This window comes from Pteropus medius, unplaced genomic scaffold, assembly GCF_902729225.1.
Source record: "Pteropus medius unplaced genomic scaffold, Ma_sr-lr_union100, whole genome shotgun sequence".
NCBI classification, from domain to species: domain Eukaryota; kingdom Metazoa; phylum Chordata; class Mammalia; order Chiroptera; family Pteropodidae; genus Pteropus; species Pteropus medius.
The window spans coordinates 972,300-995,380 of NW_024341372.1; the positions used below are offsets into that span (position 1 = coordinate 972,300).

The following is a 23,081-nucleotide window of genomic DNA, read 5'->3' on the forward strand; positions in this document are numbered from 1 at the left end:
TTAGAATATTTTCATCACCTCAAAAAAAAAAAAACATACCCTATATCTATTATCTCCCTACTCTCTCCCCTGTCGATCCACCCCCAGCTGTAAGCAACACCTACCAACTTTCTGTCTCTATATTTCCCCTGTTCTGGACATTTCATGTGAATGGAATCATACAATAGACAGCCTTTTGTGGCTGGCTATTTTCACTTAGCATATTTTCAAGGTTCATCCATACTGTTGCAAGTATCTGCACTTCATTACTTTTTATGGTCAAATAATATTCCATTATATGTATCTGTCACATTTTGTTTATCTATTTATCAATTGATCGACAGGTTGTTTCCACCTTTTAGCTATCATATATAGTGCTGCTATGAGCATTCATGCATAAGTTTTTGTGTGGACATATGTTTTAATTTCTCTTGAGTATATGACTGAGAATGGAATTGTTGGGTCATCTGGTAACTCTATGTTTAAATGTTTGAGGATCTGCTAGACTGTTTTCCAAAGCAGTTTCCTACCAGCAGTATATGAGGATTCTGATTTCTTCACATTCATGGCAACACTTGTTGATTCTAGCCATCCTAGTGAGTGTGAAGTGGTATCTCATTGTGGTCTTGATTTTCATTTCCCTGATGATTAATGATGCCAAGCACCTTTTCATGTGCTTATTGGCTATTCATATACCTTCCTTGGAGAAATATCTATTCAGTCTCTTTTTAAAATTGGGTCTTTTGTCTTTTTATTTTTAAATTGTAAGAGTTTTTTATATATTCTGAATGTGAGTTCCTTATCAGATATGTGATTTTCAAATACTTCCTTCCATTCTGTGAGTTGTTTTTACTTTCTTGATAGTGTTCTTTAAAGCATAAAAGTTTTTAATTTTAATGAAGTTCAATTTTTCTATTTTTTTTCTTTTATTGCTCATGCTTTTGGTGACATCTCTAAGAATACTATACCAAATCTAAGATCATGAAGATGTATTCTTATGTTTTCTTCTAAGAGTTATACAGTTTTAACTATTATATTTAGATATTTGATTCATTTTTTAGTTAATTTTGGTAAACTTTTGAAGTAAGGTTTCAACTTCATTCTTTTGTATATGCCTATCCAGTTGTCCTAGCACCATTTGTTGTGAAGACTCTTCTTTTCCCATTGGATGCGCTTGGCACCCTTGTTGAAAATCAGTTGAATATAAATGTATGGTTTTATTTCTGGACTCTAATTCCATTCTGTTGATCTATATGTCTATCCTTGTGCCAGTACCACACTCTCTTGATTACTGTTGCTTTGTAGTCAGTTTAAAATTCAGGAATTGTGAATCCTCTTACTTTGTTCTTTTTTACTTTCAAAATTGTTTTGGCCATTCTGGGTCCCTTGCAATCTCATGTGAACTTTAGAATCAGCCTGTCTTGTTCTTACTATAAAAAAGTCAGCTGGTATTCTGATAATGATTACATTGAATCCTTAAATCAGCTTGGGGAGTGTTGTCATCTTAACAATGTTAAGTCTTCCTGTCCATGAACATAGGATGTTTTTCCAATTATTTGGATCTTTTTAAAATTTCTTTCAACAATGTCTTGTAGTTTTTAGAATATAAATTTGCACTTATTTTGTTAAATTTAATCCTAAGTATCATTTTGATGCTATTATAAATGGAATTGTTTTCTTAATTTTGTTCCAATTAGTTTTTTTAAATTTCAATTGTACAGAAATACAATTAATTTCTGTATATTGATATTGTATCTTGTAGCCTTGCTGAACTCATTCATTACTTTGTCAATGGACTCCTTAGGATTTTCTATATACAAAAGCATATCATCTATGACTAGAGATAATTTTATTTCTTTATTTCCAATTTGGGTGACATTTATTTCATTCTCTCACCTAATTGTCCTGGCTAGAACTTCCAGTACAATGTTAAATAAAAGTGGTGAGAATGGACATCTTTTTCTCTTCACTGATCTTAGAGCAAAAACATCTAATTTTTCTTTATTGGGTTATGATGTTAGCTGTAGGTATTTCATAGATGCCCTATATTAAATTAAGGAAGTTCCATTCCTAGTTTGTTGAAAGTTTTTATCATGAAAAGATGCTGGATTTTGTCAAATGTGTTTTTAGTATCTATTAAGAAGATCATGAGAATTTATTTTTTATTCTACTGTTATGATGTTTTACATTAATTAATTTTCAAATGTTAAACCAACTCACATTGATAAATACCACTTGGTCAGGGCATATAATTATTTTTATATGATGCTGGATTTGTTTTGCTAATACTTTGTTGAAGACTTTTATATCCATATTCATGAGATACTGGTCTACAGTTTTCTTTTCTTGTGATGTGTTTGGCTTTAGTATCAGAGAATATTGGCCTCATAAAATGCGTTGGAAAGTATTTTTTTCTCTTATATATTTTGAAATATTTTATAAATAATTGTTATTAATTTTTTTAAAATGTTGGATAGGACTCAGTATTGAAGCCATCTGGGTCTTAGCATTTCTTTGTGGATAGGTTTTTGTATTATTAATTCACTCTCTTCACTTATTAATAGATCTAGACATATTGGCTATTTCTACTTGAGACAATTCCAATAATTTGTCTCTCTTTAGGAATTTGTCCACTTCATCTAAGTAATCTAATTTATTGGCTTACAATTGTTCAGAATAGTCCTCTATAATCCTTTTTATATCTGTCAGGTGGGTAGTAATGTCTTCTTTTTTATTTCTGATTTTAGTAATTTGAGTCTCTATTTTTATCTTGGTCACTCTAGATAAATGCTTGTCAATTTTGTTGATCTTTTCAAAGAACCAGCTTTTGGTTTCATTGATTTTTTTTATTGTTTTCCTATTCTGTTTCAGTAATCCCCACTCTAACTTTTAGATATATCTTTCCTATTACTTGTTTAGGTTCAGTTTGTTCTTTATACAGTGTCTGAGGTGGAAGGTTAGGTTATTGTTTTGAAAGCTTTAATCTTTCTTAATACAGTAGGCAGCCCCCCTTATCTGTATGGGATATATTCCAAGACCTCCAGTGGATTCAAAAGTGTAGATAGTACCAAACCCTATATATACTATGTTTTTTCCTATATACACATACCTATGAGAGAGTTTAATTTAAAAATTAGGTATAGTAAGATATTAACAATAATAACTGATAATAAATTAGAACAATTATAATAATGTACTATAATAAAATTATGTAAATGTGGCATTACTAAGTAAAATAAGGGTTACTTGAACACAGGCACTGAAGTACTGCAACAGTCAGTCTGATAATCAAGACTGCTACTAATTGACTAATGGGTAAAGAGCTTACACATCGTGGTTATGTTGGACAAAGGGATGATTCATGCCCCAGGTGGGATGGAATGGGAAGGCATGAAATTTCATCACCCTAGTCGGAATGATGTTAAATTTAAAACTTAAGAATTGTTTATTTCTGGAAATTTCCATTTAATATTTTCAGACTGTAGTTGAGAATAACTGAAACCATGAAAAGTGAAACAATGGATTAGGGAGACTATTGTATAGGCATTTTGTAACTATAAATTTACATCTAAGGACTGCATTCCTTAAGTTTTAATATTTTGTCTTCATTTTAATTCATCTCAAAGTATTTTCTGATTTCCCTTTTGATTTCTTCTTTAGACCATTATTTATTTAGGTATGTAGTTTAATCACCACATATTTGTGAATTGCCAACATGTTTAACACCTGGCCGATTGCAAAATTCTTTTTAACAATGCCCTGGAGCATAATTGCTCCACAAACTAATCCAGTCAAACTGTGGCTCCTTCGAAGGATTGGTTTCTGAGGTCGGTGTTTGATATCTCTTCTAACCCCAGAGGGTTCCTCTCAGCTGTCTTATTCTCCAGTTGTCTTCCGTAAACTAGCTGGATGGCTTACAGTTTAGCCTATATTTTGAATCTCCTACAAATACCTTTCACCACAACCACCATTGTTCTTGAGAATGCTCTCAATTTTGAACTTTGTCACACTTCCTTGCAAATGACATAGATTTCTTTGGAAAGAGATTAGGAGTTCTCTTTATGGCACAATCTCTGAAATAGGGCTCTGGAGCTGGAGGTGGGGATAATGGCAAACTTCTGTTTGAGTAACATCTGAACTCAAGGAGATACATACTTGGTGGAGCAAGGGCAGCAGTCTGTGGAACCACAGCCTCAAGAGCTGGGACAAGGTGACCAGTGTCCCAACCTTCTCAGCATACTGTGCTCAGGGGACAGCATACATTCCATAATTGGGGGCTGGGTGGCAAGAGGAAACTCTAGCTCTCAAAGAACTTGCCTTGGGACTTAGCCTTGGCAACAGGTAGCTTGGGGCAGAATGAGAAATGCTGACCTCCTGTCCCTCTTGAGAAGAAAGCCTTCCAACTAGGAGCTGGAGGGAGAAAGTGTCCTCTGTTCTTGGCTGCAGGAGTATGCAGTGAAGCTTCTGCCTCTCTGAGATGAAAGGAAGAAGGGAGGGAATGGTCTTGGTTCACATACTACACACTCTTGAATTTCTTACTGAATTTTCATATTTTTCTTGAAGATGTATCTTTATTTTTTTCACCTTAAGACTGTTTGCATCCTAGACCTTTTAATAACTGGTATCTCTTTTTGTTTATTTTGCTACATTTATTAACTTCTGTTCCTCCCTGTAGCCAGGAGGGTGTTAAGGGCAGTAGGATGGCACACATCCCACTGGGGTATAATCAGCACCCATTAGATAATTTTCAAAGGTACATAGGAATATGGATATGGAAAAATTTTGTAGATGTTAAAAAATGACTGAAGTTTGAGAGACGCTATAGGAAAAAGGTGCACACTTTAAAAACAAACATACTTTTTCATTCATTCATTCAGCAAATATGTATTGAGCTCCTACCATAGGCGAAGCGCTAGTCAAGGCTATGAAGCCATAACAGTGAAGAAAACAGAAAACCATTCTTAGCCTAATGAAGTTTACATTCTATTAGGTTTAATCATATGAAATTGCTAATATTAGGCCATTGTTGGCCAATAAAAACAGCAATTTCGTGTGGTTCAATCTAATAGTAGGAGGAAAGCCCTAGCTATATCACTTGCTAGCTATGTGACCCCAGGTAAATCACTCTACTTCTCCGTTTCACTATGTGGAAAATTAAGATAATAACGATTTTATAAGTTGACAAGTGGGGAGGTATCTAGCACAGTGCTTAATACATAGTAAGTACTTGATATATCTTTTCTTACTTTTGAACAACCTCCTAAAATACAGCAGTGGATTTTGTATGCTTATTTCAAAAGATGAAAAAGTTAGGGGACACAGAGAAAAATAATGTCATACGTCTCTGAACAGCCTGGGTGGCAATAAATTAACTGAGAAAAGAGAGAGGCCTAAAAAAGTCACAGAAAGATCCTGAGGAACTAAGAGCAAGGCGGCTTGGAATTCAGTCTGGAAAACCAGCTCACTGAAACCCATAGGTTCAGAGCCTAATGGAACTCAGGTAACAGTATGTGTGGCTCCAAAGATTCGCTCTCCAGTTTCACTTTCCAATCCCTTATAGTTTGGTTTCCTCAAAAATGATTTTGTGAGTAAGGAGGAGAGAAAAATTGAGTATAGAATTAAATTATGCTGCTATTGGGGGAGGAGAAAAAGAGGATAGTGAAAAAATTCTGAAAAATGATCAAGAGCAATGAGGATGAGTATTTTGGGAAACAGCAACAACAACAAACCTCTTACAGAAAAAGTTAACAAAGGGTAAATGGTTTTAAACTGCACCACAAGGGACAGAAGTTAGATGTTGAGAATTTCTTGATACTGAAGGTTGTTGAACATTGGATTGGGAGAAATCTTTACAGTAGGTGTCAGCAAACTATTGAGTTTAGGCCAGGGACCTGTTTTTGAAAGGCTTACAAGCTAAGAATGATTTTTAATTTTTAAGTGTTGTAAAAAAACAGAAGAATATGTGATAAAGACCATAGGGGCCCTAAAAACCTAAAGCATTTACAATCCAGCCCCTTTCAGGAAATGTTTGCCAAACTCCATCTAGAGGAATTGGCTCATCCCACCTCCTTGAGACCTCAGTTTCCCCACATAAAATTTGAAGAAAGTTCTTGACCGAATCACCTCTGGTAAATGGTGAGAGGTATACTAGGGGAGCCTGAAAGTCAGAATGGAGGTATGGGGAAAAGATGAGAATGTCCTGGGGATGAAATTACTATTGGGGAAAACTTGAAGCCATGTTGTGGAGCTCTAGGCTGGTTGGGAGAGAGGGTAGAGAGAATTGAAGCAGGGAGTAGGGAAGGGGTGCTGTGGTAAACAGAGCAAAGAGGAGGCAGCAGGAAGAGATGAGAATGATACTTAATACCAGCCCCATTCCACAGGCAAAGTCTCAATGAGGATAACAAGTAGGAGAAAGAGAAAGTGCCAAATGCCATGGAGCCTAGGCTGTTGCTCTTAGAAGAGAGCCTGAGAAGAAACAGATGTTTCAGCTTAGAGAACAAGGCATAGAAAACCACACAGTTGATTGTGGAGAAGTTAACTAGCTAAACTGAAGTCATAGAAAAAAAGAAAAAATTAGCTTCTGTCTCTGAGGGACTTGAAATGCTGAGCAGATATTTTAGGGCCTTTCATTCTCAGAAAAGGCCAATTACAGGAAGAGTAGATGACTCAAGCGGCATGTTAATGGCAGCCTCAGAAGTTATCTATTCTCTGCTCCTTCCAGATTTGGATTGTTTTTTCAACATTCCCGTTAAACAATTTTCCAGTGTTTGCTACCAGTGTTGGGATGCTCGCTCATTCTCAAGGCAGCCCTCTGTGGCCGGTCTTCTTGTCTAGGATCTTCTTTATCTTTATAAATTTACATCTGTCTTCTGATAATTTTTGTTCCCTAGTCTCGATTATTTGGAACAGCACTAAGTTGGTCAACTCCTTCACTTACAATAGGAGAAATGGGTGACATGTGTAAGGAAAAGTACACTGGATCTGGAGTCAGAAACCCTGTTTTAGAATTCTGGCTCTTGGGCAGTATCCAATCCTGCTGAACTTCATTTGCCTCGTCTGGTAAATAGTCAAAATGATAACTTCCCTATGGACTGCTAAACTTCATTTGTGCAGGTCAAGTGACTATAAATAAGAATGGCATACAATGATTTTGATACAATGCAAGAAGTATACAATTGTGAACTATTTTATCCATTGCTCCCTTGTGAACATGGACAAAGCATGGGCTTTGAAGACTGTTGGATTTCGAATCTGTTCTCAGAGCTGGCTTCAATCTGTTGAACATAGATAACTACTTCCCTTCTGCCCTGACAAGGAGCTGAGGTGACATCACAGAGTTGGAGTTGCAGAATTCATGAGGTCAGGGAAGAGAAAAGAAGGGAATGAAGTTTACAGAAAACCGAAGGTGAAAGGACTTTAGAGTCTTCCACTAACCCCCACCATAAAAGTATCACCACTGCAGAATCCCACTCATGTTCGACTTGAGCCCCCTCTTAGAAACAGGGAACTCATGTCTCTCAAAGGGTTACTTTTCTGGTCACTCCTAATCCTTCCACAAGTCCCTTATTATTTTGAATGATCATTAGCTTCCCTATAACTTCTACCCTTTGGCCCAGGTCCTGTTCTCAGAGCAAATTCAAAAAATTTGGTTCACATTTGTGGAAGACTCCATACAAGGATAATAAGCACACAGCCCCATTCCTTAAAAGTTTACTGTCCATTGTGGGCACTAAGACAAGTACATGAATTATAATACAAGGTAGGTAGACAAGAGGAAGAACTTTCCAATCACAAGTTATTAAGCAGTGGAAAAGGCAGCTAGAGGAGACTGTTTAATATTTATCTCTATAGACATTTAAAAACAAGAGATTTTCATTAGTCTGGGAGAAGTTAAGTGTAGGCCTGACTGGAGGCAGAGGAATGGACTAATAACCTCAAAGAAGTCCTCCAAGCCCCGGGATTCTAGAATTTGAGAAGTTTTCTAATACTGCATGCTTACACATATCTAAGCCAAAGGGAAAATCCTGACCTGATCTTGCTACTCCTGGTCCCAAGGAGAATGACACTAGATTGGTCGAATTTGCTCTCCCTTACCATAACCCTCAGAGCACCACTTCCACTCTAGGCTCATGCTCACTTTGATGTCCTGACTCAAGCTTGTTGTTATTCTCTACTGCAACATACCCCTGCCCTTCTTCCACCATTAGTCAGATTTTGCCATTCATAGAAACCAGCCAGAGTTCTCTTTCCTCCACCAACACTCCCCCACAGAGGCATCTGCTCCCTAGTGCCTTCCCACTCCTTGAAGCCGCCATTGTCCTTCCAATTGGAAACACATCACTGAGTGTCTGGGCATCTTCAACTTCTTCTGTTTCTAAATTCTAGGTGCCATAAAGGCAATTTAGTTCCATCCCTTAGCCCAGTGACTTTCAAACATTTTTTTGAAAATCATAGAAAAATATATTGTACATGCCAACCAATTAGGTTGAATCATATGAATTGCTAAATTTTTTTTGTAAGTCAGAAACAGTCAGATTTTGGTAATTTCATTATGGTTTAACCTAATAGAAAAAAATTCGAATAAAAGTTTCAGGGACCAATATTTGGTCTTACCACATATGAGGCACTCTGATATTTTCTATTCTATTCAGTCACTTTAATTTTTTTTTGAAATGTTAGTTACAACCCACTTAAATAATTTCATGAGCCACTAATGGGTTAAATCTACAGTTTGAAAACAATTGCCTTGATCCTTAACTGCATCCTTTCTTTGATGTTGTCATGGAGGCCATCTGTCATTTTAGGTCACCCCAAATCTGAACTTCCTTCTAATGTTTGGAGAATTTTCCTCCTGATGAGGCTTGGCAGGAGGCAGAGCCCATTTCCTATCAGAGAAATAGAAAATAGCAGATTCTTGCTGTCCTAGCCTCCCTTCGGGCCAGAATGACCTAGACTCAGTCAATCAGATGCAACCAACAGTACTTTGACTCTGGAACTCTGGAGGCAAGGAAGCAGTAACCATGAGTAACATTAGTGGTATAATACCAAGAAATGGTTCATAGTAAAAATAACAGCTAATGGGGTATCAGTGTTCAGTACTAGCAGTGTTAGTGGTATAGATTATAGCATCTAGTGCCTAGTTGTGGCAGCTGTTATTTATATCCTTAACAGACAAATCCTATGGCATGATTTAAGGGCACTGTTCTTGGCTATGTAAACCTAAGTCAGGTTCTCCAGCCTTTTCAGGCATTCTGTGAGCTCCCCGATATCCTTTAACATATTCCTTGAATGGCTAAATCAGAGTTGATTTCTGTTGCTTGCAGCTTAAAATCTTTCCTGCTATGCTGAGCTGGCCCTCTTGAGCCAGACTCCCATGGAAAGTCTCCTGGGTGACACTATTTTTTATTAATCCACCACACCCAGAAAAGGGCTGATCCATGACATTAAGTGTCTGAAATTATTCCCATGCTATGCACTTCCTCCTATCCCCAGACCTAAGATGCATCAGCATTATAACCAAGTATTCCAAGGCTCAATCGACATTGCTGCCACTGCCCCTTTTGTTTCTGATGTCTTGGGCATACCAAATGACACCAGGCGCCATCCTGTTAACACCCGACGGTAATGATAGAAGTCCATATTTGTTATATAGGCTAAGAAGGTGGTAAGAAGGGCTCTAGATCATATCCAAATACAGGCCCTTTTGGGTGGGTTCTAAAGATATGTGACTTTCAGAGCTGCTTCCCAACTCATTCCTTTCTCTTTCTCCCCTCCTGCTTACAGGAATGGAAGGGGAAACAGAACAATGAGATAACCCTGAACGTCTGACAACCCAAGCCTACACTACAAATTCTACAGACATTTGGTGACTCAATGTGGCAGCATGCTTTTGGGCCAAGGAATCCATGCGTCAGCCAAAAAGTTGACAATCTTTAGGAGTGCGTTAGATCTGGCACATGAGCCTATCAGTGTCCTATAGACAAGTTCCACCTGCCACACCTCCCCTTGACACAGCTTAGCAGTCAGCAAAGATGCATCTCTGCTGGAGTTGAAAGTTGACAACACAGCCTCATGCCTACTGACCCTGCCCCCACAGCCCTCTGAGTTTGAGAAAATCCCCTTTACTCCCATTCCCAGAGAGAGTGCAAACTCCACTTTCTGCTCCTAATCCCAGTTTGAGTCATTATTTCACAGCCACCCACCCTCCTGCACACAGGCACTATAAGAAATGGAGGCAGAAACTTCTACCACTTTTCAAAAACTGTCAATCCTGCATATATCCAGAAACAACTTTCCCTGACCCTATTTAACAGCCTGCTGAAGTCTGAGGGTGCTTAACAAATTCACAACCATTCTTTTTTTGATGTTTACAGAAAGCCTCTAATGTCCATATTATATGCCATCATTTTACCAGATAAGAAACTGAACCATAAAGTAATCAACAAATGTGGCATGGCTTACTTTGACAGAGAGTGAGTTCCTTGTTTTGCAAGCATGAAAACAGAGTCTGAATGTCCTTGTCTGGCAGGAAGTAAGGCAGTTTATGTATTATATGGCAGGAGGAGGACCGTGATGGATCAGATGACCTCCATTTCAACCTACTACTCTACAGTTCTAGGTAGTAGAGCAAGGTCTCAAACCTGGGTCTTTGACCTCATTATTCAAAGCTCTTTGAAGTAGGCCATTAGATTTGAGGTCTTTGAGAGCAGGTAACAATATATCACTTTTATGTCCCATATCCAGCATGACACAGAGTAAGCATTGACTGTTGACTTAATTCTTGATTTAAGTGTTGTTGATTTAATGGCAATAGTAAACACTTGCAGAGTGATTGCTGTAGGTCAGACACTATTCTAAGCACTTTTCATCTATTAACTCACTTAATACTCACAACAAACGTATAAGATAAGTATTATTATCTGCACTTTACGATAAGAAAAGTGAGGCAAAGAGAAGCAAAATAACACAACTGGTAAGTTTTGGAGCAAGGGTTCAAACCCAGGTAGTCTGGCTACAGAGTCCTACCCCTAACCATTCCTCTAAATTGTCTCTCGGTATGTAATGAATCTGTGCATGCATGTTCTCCATAACCACAGTTCATTGACCTGCCAGGAAGCACCATTTTCAAGCACATACAGGAGAATTGATGAGAGAAGTTATTATAGAAGCCATTTGGCTAATATTAGACTGTGGCCTAAATAAGGCAGGTGTGGCCCTGAGGCTTCATGGAACTCCCCTCTGTCTGTCTATCTTTCTTCCTCTTCCTCATTCAGGCATCCCAGATAGGGCCCTCCTCTTCTACTGTTCCTAATCACCAGCTAAAAAGCCTGGCCCCATCCCAGCATGGATTTCCTCTGTTCTCTGGCCAAATTCCAAGCCAGTTGAAAACAGCCCACTACCTCCTGGCTCACATCCTCAAAACCAGAGGGAGCACTGTACCACCAAAGGCATGAGCAGTGGGAGACTCAGCTCTGCGGATGTGCCCAGCCTAACAGAAAACTCAAGCCCTAACTCAGAGCCTATAGGAACAGAAGGCACCACCCCAAGTGTCTCAACATCCAGGGACAGTCATGATTTCGAACTTGTCCCTGATTAAGCAACGCAGCTCCTGTCCACAATGTGATGTGGATGAAATCCCAGGGCACCACCAGCAGGGATGGGATAATGATAATAATAGGTACTGTTTATTCAGCTTTCAGTCTGGAACAAACTACTAAGTACTACCAATCACTGTTTCACTCCATCTGCCCAACAATCCTGTGAGGCAGTTGCTATTAGGCTCTCATTTATAGATGGAAAAACTGAGAAGTTATGTGACTTGCCCAAGGCCACATAGTTCCTACATAGAAGAGTCAAGATTTCTATCCAAGACCAGCTGAAGCTTGAGCTGTGCTCTTAATCATTACCCTCTGCTGCCTTTCTAATAGTCTCTTAGAGTCCAGCTATGTTAGCATTTGCAAATTAGAGGGATGACTAATGGGGGTGCTTCCATCTTACATGATCATGAGGCATCGGATACTGGCCCCACTCCACTTGCCATGTCTCATTGAGCCAACTCCCTCGCGTTATAGACAGTGCTACTGAGGACCACAGAAAGAAGCCAATTTGCCTGAGGTTCTTAATAGCAGGACTGCTATCAGCCCTATATGCCTTCTAGTACTCCATAGGCTGCCTTCCCTCGCAGCTCCTTCTTTCAGTGATCCACATAGAATCCAAGTGTCAAACAGTCCTCTTTGAAGCAGTTCAAGGTCTCACTGCTTCAGCTCTTTTGATTAAAATTCAAGCCAATTTTAGATTTTTAAAATCTGCACTATTGTCTTGTTATTTATCCTCTCTCTCTCCTCTCTCTCAACACATACACACACCCACCCCACACCCCACACACACAGAACAATGGTGTTCTAAAATTGTGCATCCTTTTACGTGCCAGAAAACATACAGTTAGGAAAACATACAGTTGCAACTCCTCAGACAGGATGCTGGTGATTGTTTAAGATTTCCTAGATTTTTCTGAAGTCAGAGAAGTCCAAAACTTGGAGTAAGATAATGCCAATAGGTAGATAATACCACAGGTTCCAAGTCTCTATATAGGGGCTCTCTGCCTCAGGAACAACCTTACCTATAGGATTAGTGCAACAATGCTTAAGGCCACTCACTCCCAAATGACTGATGCCTCAAACACTACCATTAGCTTCACCATTACCACTTATATTGCACTGCTTTCAAAATGCCAATACCTCTGGAGGGGGAAGGGGATTACGCAGGTCCCTGAAGCCTCACTGTATGTTCCTAATAAGCTAGGAAGGTAGCACAGGGGGGTCTGGGCTGAGAAGGCACAGAAAAGTGAAGCAGACTTACCAAAGCCTAACTTCACTGGTTCTTAGTGTTTTGCCAAAGGAATATAAAGACCATCTGATTCAAACCTCTCCTCTTCCAATTCCTGAGCCACTATTGCAGTCACCACTATCTTCTATTTGAATCTTCCCTATGGCATTCCCATAAAGTAAAGATCATGTTGACTTGGCCTCTCTAGTGATGGGTAGCTCATTAACCCTATGGAAACTCATTTCATCATTAGAAATAAATATTAATTTGCTCTCACTTTCCCCTCTATGCCTGGGGCACACAGACCCTTGTGCTCCTTTTTCCCCACATTAGTTTTCCTGAAGCTAAAGATCATGTCTCCCTGAGTTTTACCTTTTGAATCTATAAAGTCCTAGCTCCATCAACCACTTTCCAATCACACTCTTGGTTGTTTGGGGCCTCTTTCACATGTTGGCCAAGACATTTTTCTTAGTTTTCATACCCGCTGCCTTCTCTTTCATAGGACACACACTAACATACATATCTATCGGCTCATAGAATTGGAAAAAGACCATAGTAAACATCTGGTCCAGCCAACCCAAAATGGTAACTACTGATAGAAACACTGAGGCCCTGAGAAGGGAACAAACATTATTCATTAAAATTCTTTCTCTCATTTGGCTAGCATCTTTCCCCTAAGAAAATGTTTCTCAAAGTAGGGTGGGGACCATGTGAGTCAGAGTCACCTGAAACAGAATCTCTGGGAATTGGGAACGAAGAATCTGCATATTTAACAAGAACCCTCATTGAGTCTGAGGCACACTGGGGATTAGGAACTAGGGTCTAAAAATGAGGTAGCATTTCACTGATGTTGCCTTTCATTCTGTGAACATTTGTTTCTAATAGGAGCTAAGGCTTCCTCTCCAAGCTTCACTAATCAACGCTTTAGGCAGCCTGATGTACCATTCTGGCTTGAGCTCAAACAGCCCTAATGTGCAAGATGACCTCGCCACAGTTCAATTCTTAAAAAGAAAAGGATCTAGGGGCACAGTGTCCATATACCCAGAGCTATTTTGAGAAGCCATCCTTTCAAACATGTAACCAGATCTAAGAGCGGCTATTATCGATCTGCATTATCAGCCTGAACACATTCCCACTTCAATCAGAGACTTCTCTTTCTCAAAATCAAAATTTGAAACTGCAGAACAAAAGCATAAGTATCAACCTAAATGTTCTTACCTTGCCTCTTCAGCTTTTCTGGTTCTGTTTTTCTGCCCACTTCTCCATTTTCCTGCTTTCCTTAATAGGCTTTATTCCATACTTCAACCTTTCTTATAATTCCTTTCTGCTACCACTCTCCTGACTAAAGCAGCTGCTTCACAATGCTTTAACTCTCAAAGCACAGGCCCATGGCTTTCCTTAGTATGCAAGCAAGACTCCAGTAAGCACATGAGTGTACCTGTCATTGTTCAGGCTATGTGGATTGTATGCTTAAAGTCTTGTTATCTTACAAACTATAAAGGGGACACCATCAAATGACATTACCATTGGAGGACTGGAAAGAAGAAAAGAGGAACTCTCCCCTCTGTGAGTCATTCTAGAAAGCTCCAAAGGTGGTGGTGGCGGGGGGTGGGGAGGGTTCCTAAAACCTCTAGCCTCTCACAGTGAGATGAACGGGAAGTAACCAGGCCCTGCACCATCACTGTTCAAAGCTTCTGTTGTTTAAACCTTCCAGCTGTCTGGTCCTCTGGTGTTCAACAAATGTTCGTTTCTCTATTTATAAGTCTATTCTGAACTAGAATTGGGGGATAAGGGCCTTGGGTCACTTGGGAAGTTTAAAAAGTGAAGTCAAGGCCCTTGGTGCCTGTTCTTGCTTATGATAGGCCACCATCATGTAGCAGGAGATAAGACAGTGCCTGCCCCATGTTGCTTGGAGGGACCTGGACCAGGGTTGGGTAGATAAGAAGTGAAGGAAACTCAAGCAAGGTGACTGAAGAGCAAAGCAAGTCCATCTAGGGCAAGAGGAGAATTAGTTAGCTTGAGAGAAGGGCAACTGAGCCTTAGGGAAACCTTTCCTTTGCAGTGCTTACTACATTTGTAGAATCAGAAAGTACTTCATTTCTCCCAAGGGGTTTTTGTGTTGGTGGTTCCTCAGATAGAAAAAAATATATATACATATATCATTATTATATAAAGGTACATATTGAAAACCTGTTTCTTCATTTTTTAGCTTTTTTGTTTGTCTTTACTTAACTCTCCTATTGGTGAATGTCTGTCTATCTGTGTCTAGGCATGGTCTGTGCTCTGGGGGAGACTGTGAGAATCACTAGGGCACAAATGAGAGCATTTTGAAAAAGGAGTGAGGCTGGGAGGAACCAAATTGGGACCACCACACTACTCACCTACAGGCACCTTTGTTACTCTAGAAGTTTCTAGCTTCTGGATATATAAGTCATGGTATATTCAGACAATGGAATACTATATAGCAATGGAAATAAAAGAACTATAAATCCGAACAACTCTAGCTTCTCATACTTGAATGTGTTCATGAATAATGTGCAGTTCTTGTTAAGATGCAGATTGTTATTCAATTGGTATGAGGTGGGGCCTGAGAATCTGCATTTCTAACAAGTTACCAGATTATGTCCATGCTGCTGATATAGACACCGTACTTTAAATAGAAAAAGGTTAGAGGACCTCTTGGCAAAGGGCGGAAAGGGAAGAGCAGAGTTCACATCCTTTTATTCCATGAAAGAGCTCTGTAGACTTACCAAGTTTCCTATGTCTCTGAGATGTCTTTCCCAATTTGCTCTTCAGGTCCTCATAAAGAGTTACCACAAGATTCAGAGAACTCCCTTTCAGGCCAGTAAGCTACATTCAGCCTCCTCTGCAAAATCCATTGATAAGTTCCTGAAAAAAAATTAATCACTAAAAATAGAATTTCAGGTATGTGAGAAAGAAATTTGGGGGCAGAGAACCTTCTTGTACCTATTAAACCACACTACAGAGACAGCAACCAAACTCTCCTCCACTATATTTCTCTGCCTCTTCCATGTCTTCTGTTCACTGCCTTCTCTCCTTATCTGGTGAGAAGGATAAGCCTTTCTCTGCTACACAGGTTCCCTAAGGATTCAGTTTTGCCTCTTTTCTACTGGGCCCTGCTCCCTGCTTTCCCTTTCATCCAAGGCCACATCACTTACAAGTCTAGTCTGAAATCTGTCCTTGAGATTTTGAAGAAAAGAGTAGGGCTCCTGTAGGAGAAATAATGCCAGATGTGAGTTACATAGACTTGGGTTAGAATGCTGACTTCTCCAGTCACTAGCCATGTGACCTTGTCCAAGTGACTTTGACTTTTCAGTTCAGCATATCTTTAGTGAGCACCAACTAGGTTCCATGGTTGTTCAGAGGCTGAAGTACAAAGGCAAACAAGTCACACAAAGATCCTACCCTCATGTAGGATCTTACATTTTAGCAGAAGACAGACAACAAATATACAACACATTGGGTGGTGGCAAGTTCTCTGAAAATGAAGTGGAATAAAAGGACAGAATAATAAGAGTTGCTATTTGAGATACCAGGGAAAACACTTCTGCCGTGTGACATTGGATAAAAAATCTGAATAAATGAGAGAATGAGCCATTAAGCTAAGAGAAGAGTGCCCTAGGCTGAAGAAACCACGAGGCAAAGGCCTTGAAGTAAAAGCAAGTTTGGTGTGTTTGAGAGACGAGTGTGGTTTGGATCAGGCAGATTGGTAGTAGAGGTGGTTAGAAGTGGACACATTCTGGATATATTTTGACTTTACATTTTTGAGCCTCCTCCATTGTGAAATAAAAATTGTATCTATTTCTCAGGGTCATTGTGAAATTTAAACAAGATCTTGAAATAGAGTGTTAAGCTTAATCTGGCACTCAAGATTTAAATACTATCAGTGCCTTTATCTCCCAACTCCACTTCTTTCAATGACTCCAGGTAGAGGTCAAAGACCAAAGAGGGTGTTTATTTTAATTTGCTTGTGACCCAGGCTGACCATTCATAAAACTTCCCTGTCTGCTACCTAGTCTTCCTCAGGCCCAGATGGGGGGTTTCATGAGGGAAGGGCATTCCTGCCCTAAAGAAATAATCTGGATGAGGATAACAGTGTTCATCATCATGGAAAATATAACAAAAAAATACATGATTATATAAAGAGCTCTGATAAATAAAGAAAAAAGCAAACAACTCAACAGACAAAAATGAGTGTAATACATAAATGGGAATTTCACAAAAGAGAAAAAATATTAATGAGTCATAAATGTATGAAAAATATGGTCAGTCTAATTAGTAGTCAGGGAAATGCAAATTAAACCCATAAGGACACCTTTTAACACCTAACAGATTGACAAAAATGATAAAGGCTGCCAATATCAAGCATGGATGAAATTATGCAGTAAAAGAAACTCTCATCGTGATACTATAAATGGGAACAACCATATTGGGAAACAATTTGGCTTTATCTAGTAAATTTTAACATGTACTTATCTTAGAACCAAATAATTCTACTCTTGGGGATATATACTGAAGCAGATCCTGCATGTGTGCCCCAGAAGATAGCCAGGCACAAGAATGTTCATAGCAGCACTATTTGCCATAGCTTCAAACTAGAAACAATCCAACAAGAAAATGGATAAAGTGATGTATATTCAAATAATGGAATACTACACAGCAGCAGAAAAGAACATACTATCGCTACATATGTGAACACAACTCTCAGAAACAAAACATATGATTTTATATATAGCTAAAAATGTACAGAACTAAACAATATAGTGTTTAAGACTATATGCCTAGGTGGTAAAAAATAAACAAAGAAAAAGAATGACTAATACAAAATCCAGAGTAATGGTTACCTCTAGGAGAAAACGAGAAGGATGTGATTAAAAAGAGGCACATAGGAGACCTCTATGGTACTCTCCAGTAATGCTCTATTTTTAAGCAAGATAGTGGACATATGCGTTTATCATTCTTTAAATGGCACATAGATGTTTAACACAATCTTTTGTATGTGTAATACTTCATAATATTTTAAGAGTGTTTGATTAAGTGGTAAAGTCTGTTTTTCAAGCCAAGTGTTCTAATAATTTGGAGATTAAAGATATCAAGCCAAGTGTTCTAATAATTTGGAGATTAAAGATATCAAAGAGGACCAAACTCTTCAGAAAAGGCATGAAACACAGGATCTCAAGTTTGAAAGATATATAAATAGTCATGTTGTCCAAACCACAATCTAATAGTTGAATCTCCTCCACAGTACATTAGGTGATGCATAAGAGTATCCCAGTTAAATCTCCCAACAATCCTGTAAGGAAGTTATTATTACTTATTGCCCAGATGACAAAACTGAGGTGTAAAGAGGTTAACTAAATGACCCAAGTTCACACAGTTAGCAAGTGGGAGAACCAGAATTTAACTTCACAGCTGTGAGGTTCCAAAGCCATTGGCTGATAAAGGAAAAAAAATAAACAATAAAATGGAATAAACATTACTAAGACAGTCACATAAAATAAAGTCAGGAGGCTATTAAAGAAGTGGGGCCTATGCACATCTTGTGCCTCAGTTATCAGAGCTGCTATCAAATTGCTACACTTGTTGCTGAACTCAGCTCAAGGCCAGGCCATAAACATCCTGAAGTCATAAACATCTTTAAGTCATAAATATCCTGGAGTCATTTACACCTTTGAATAACAACTAATACATGGACACGTATGGGCTTTACTTCTTTCTTTGTAGTTTTTACCTCCCTTATTTGCATATTAAAACTAATCAATCCCTGTTAACTTAGCCAGCAATCCTTCATTTGCATGAAAGAATTACATTTTGTTGCTTTTGCCTTTATTAACCCTGCCATTCTTTGTTCTCTACAAAGCACAGTTTGGATTGCTACCTGGACCTGTATCTCTTAGATTTGAATACTTTAAGACTCCAAATAAACTTTTAATTTATTCCACAGCCTCAACTTTTTATTGGTTAACATTGCCATATTCAGAAGCCTTGCTCTAATTGTGAGAAAGTTCTACCAAGAGTACAGGTGAGCAGGATGGTGTGAGAGGAAAGGGAGAGTGGAGGCTATTTAGGAACACTGAACTGACATCTCTGAGAAAGCAGAGCAGAGTTGGGATGGATGGGAGTGGGAAACAAAAGAACTGGATCCAAGGTCTACTTCTTGGCTGTGCGACCATTTGCAAATCCTGACACATCTCGTAGCCAGTTTTCCACCCATAAAATAGGAAAAAATATAGTGCTGACTTCTGGTTTCTAGTCCAGCACGTAAGGAGGTTAGAAGGCACAACTCCTGTCCACATGACAATAAAACAATCTGAACAAACTAAAAATCTTAAGGCCATCAGAAAGCTAGGGTCACAGGGAACACTGCTGCCCTGAAAATTAAAGAAACTCAGAAGTAGAGAATATCAACTTACGCATGAGCAAAAATCCAAGAACAGAAAAAAAAAACATAACAGAAATCAGTACTGCTCTAGGGAAACTAAACTGTAATTGACAAATTGCTAGAATCTCAGCATGGACAAATTTGAGTGTTAAAAACTGCAAGGATGCCAGGTCTTAGCGGGACCCAAACACTTGTGAGTATGACCTTCTGGAAGCCTTCCAGGTTCACACAGTAATGACTGAACAAAAATTCTTTCTGGAAGGATGAAGGGAGAGGTTGCCATTTTGAAATATTCCCAGACCACATGTAAGAAGCTTGGAAGTTGCCATTTCATCTTAACAATGCATAGAAACCCGAACAGGCTGAAAAATTTATAACTATTCTTGGATTTGTAAGAGAGTCTCAGACATGGGGCAAACTGCTGCCCATAAGATTGGCAAGATAGACAGGTAAACACAAGTAGTTCATGACTTACCAGAAAAGAGACTCACGAGCAAATGCACCGTAGAAACCAGTGTTGAGGTAGGAAAACCTGAGCTATAATTGATGAATTGCTAGAGACTCAGTGTGGACAATTCTGAGAGTTAAAAACTTCAGGGAGACACAGTCATAGGGTGGTCTGAGCAATATTGTGAGGTTGAATTCCAGGAGTTCAGCTCAATTTCCCAGAGTAAATATTGAAGAAAAATCCTCTCATGCTTCTGGCAAGGGGAGGCGGGGAAGGAACCCTTTTGAAATATGCCAGAATATATTGTTCTTCATAACAAGGCTTTCCCTCAAGTGAAACTATTTAACTACAGCCTAACTGAACTGGGGGAAGGGAAATACCCAACTGAAGTTGGCTCTAGCTTTCGACATGTGAGAAGGGATACACTAAGCTCAAACTTACACTGCCCATCATCTTCCACTAAGTGTGTGTGTGTGGGGGGGATCTGAGACACACTTGTCAAGTCCACAGACCAGAGGCATAGGCTCACTAAAGAACTGAGATCTAATCATGGGTATATAAGAACTCTTCCCCTCTCACCTTACCACTTTGTACCATACCATCACATTACTAAATATCTGTTTACCTGATATATCAAATCCAACAATTAGAAAAAAATGACAAGGCATATTTAAAGACTAATAGTATGATTTCAAGAGACAGAAAACATCACACCCAGCCATGGCAAGGATGTTGGAATTATAAGACCATGAATGTAAAACAACTCTAACTAGTATGCTAAGGGTTCTAATGAATAAAGTAGACAGCACAGAAGAACAAATGAGCAATGTCAATAGAGAGATAAAAGTCCTAAGAAAGAACCAAAAATAAATGCTAGAGATCAAAAACACTGTAAAATAAATAAAGTATGCTTTTGATGGGAATAAACATGTATTATTAATAATAGTAAACGGGGCATGGCTAAGGAAAGATTCTCTGAGTTTGAGCATATATCAATAGAAACCACTAAAACTGAAAAACAAAGAGAACAAAGACTTAAAAAAAAAAGATAGGACCAAATGTCTGAGGATTAAGGGACAGCTACAAAAGGTGTAACATAATTTAATGGAAACACTAAAAGGAGAAGAAAGAAAGGAACAGAAGTGGGGAGGAGAAAAAATGGCATAGATGATAGAAATTTTGTTCACCTCTCTTGCGGCCAAATCAAAGTTGTGACAGAAACGTGAAGCAAACAGCAAGCAAAGTCACCGGGGATCTAGATGAACACAAGCACTACAACTAAGGAGAGAAATAAGAAATCATCCTGCAATGGCAGAAGGTAGAAGGGGATGAAGACACAAGGCTGTCCTGCCACAGCAGCAGCTGGCAGCTGCAGACACCTCTTAAAAGGGCCATGTCTGTGAGCGAACTTTCGTGGTTACTGACATGCTCGCTATGAGCACCAGCACCGGGCAGGCTGCTCGGGGGGCGGCAAGGGGGCAGCAAGGGGGGCGCCAGGGACTAACAGGGGGACACTGAGTTGTCAGAGGAGGGCTGGACGTGAGATCTTTCCCCAGGGCAGAAGTGCTGGGCAGTATCCATTGTCCCTCTGTTGAGCCGCCTCCCCCCCTCCTCCTCCAGTGTGTGCAGACTCAGCGCAGCCATTGCTGAGATGTCATTGAACTAGATAACAGAAGTTGCTCTACCTAGAGCAATCCCTAAAACTCTGCCTCCCCCAACTTGTGGCTCCATCCAAGCCACATCCAGTTGTGTCCTCGTGAGTCCACTGCTCTTTGTTGAGCCAACTCCAAGACTCACACTGGTGGCAGCTGACCTCTGTTTCTGATGTGGCCTCTTGAGGCAACTATTAGCAGAGCATCTGTAGATTGCATGTTGAATCTTTTTCCCCCCAGCTTTATTGAAATATAGTGGACAATTAGTTGCTCATATTTATATTGTACAATTCAATAAGGTGTTTTTTTCCATTATACTTGGCATATAATAATATATTAGCTTTAGTTGTACAGCATAGTGATTAGAGCTCAAGTGATGAACTCACTGTATCTAGTACCCCTATTCCCTCTTACATATTTATTACAACATTATTGTCTATTTTCCTTATGCTACACTTTGTGTCTCCATGACTATTTTGTAACTATCCATTTGTATTTGTTAATCTCTTCGTCCTTTTTCAATATTCCCCCAAACTCCCTCCTGTCTAGTAGCCCTCAAAATATATGTATCTGTAAGTTTGTTTTTATTTTTGTTATTATTGGTGTTTATTTTGTTCTTTAGATTCTCCATGTACGTGAAATTACATAATATTTGTCTTTCTCTATCTAACTTATTTCATTTAGCGCAGTACTCTCTAGGTCCATCAAGGCAATATCTTTTTCCATCCTCTTCCTTTTAGTCTGTGTGTGTCTTTTAATCTGAAGTGAGTCTCTTGTAAGCAGCATATGTAGAGGTCCTGTTTTCTTATTCATTCCTCTACCCTATCCTTTGCTTGGAGCACTTAATTCTTTTCCATTTGAGGTAGTCGTTGATAGATATGTAGTTATTACCATTTTTTATTCATGATTTTGCTACAAGTTTTTTCTTCTTAAAGAAGTCCCTCCAACATTTCCTATAATACTGGCTTGATGTTGATGAATTTCTTTAGCTTATTTTTGTCTATTTTTATCTGTCCTTTGACTCTAAATGATAACTTTGCTGGATAAAGTATTCTTGATTGTAGATCCTGGGTTTTCATCACATCAAATATATATATATATTTTTTTTTGCCAAGCCCTTCTGTCCTGCATGGATTCTCTTGAGAGTTAGCTGCCAATCTTATGGGTGTTCCCTTGAAGGTAGCTAACTGCTTTTCTCTTGCTGCTTTTAAGATTCTCTCTTTGTATTTAATCTTTGGTATTTTAATTATGATGTGCCTTGGTGTGGGCCTCTTTGGGTTCCTCTTTCTTGGAACTCTCTGAGCTTCCCGAAGTTGTATATCTATTTCCTTCACCAGGTGATGGAAGTTTTTCATCATTATTTCTTCAAAAATCTTTTCCACTTTTTTTTTCTCTCTCTTCTCCTCCAGATATCCCTATTACATGGATGTTTTTACACTTAATTTTGTCTCAAAGACTCCTTAAATTATTTTTATGTTCTTGGTTTCTTTTTTCTTGCCTTTCTTGTTGGATGACCTTGGCTTCCCCATTTTTTTATATTGGTGATTTGATCCTCTTCTTCATCTACTCTGTTAATTCCCTCTAATATAAATTTCATCTCAGATAATGTATTCTTCATTCATGACCAGTTCCTTTTTATAATTTCCATTTTCATTTTTATGTTTTTATCCCTTTGTTAAAGTTCTCACTGAGTTCATCTACTTTTCCCCTAAGTTCATTGAGTATCTTTATAACCCGTGTTTTGAACTCTACATCTGTTCGAGTGCTTGACTCC

General features: G+C 38.9%; 1 protein-coding gene across 1 annotated transcript in view; it reads right to left on the reverse strand.

Annotated features, from left to right (window-relative positions):
* LOC120592848 (uncharacterized) overlaps window positions 1-23,081 on the reverse strand; it is a 155,822-nt gene that overhangs the window by 76,726 nt on the left and 56,015 nt on the right. The window contains exon 2 of the mRNA XM_039850549.1: window positions 15,555-15,693. The gene's annotated coding sequence lies outside the window, so the exon portion shown is untranslated. The remainder of the gene's footprint in view (window positions 1-15,554; window positions 15,694-23,081) is intronic.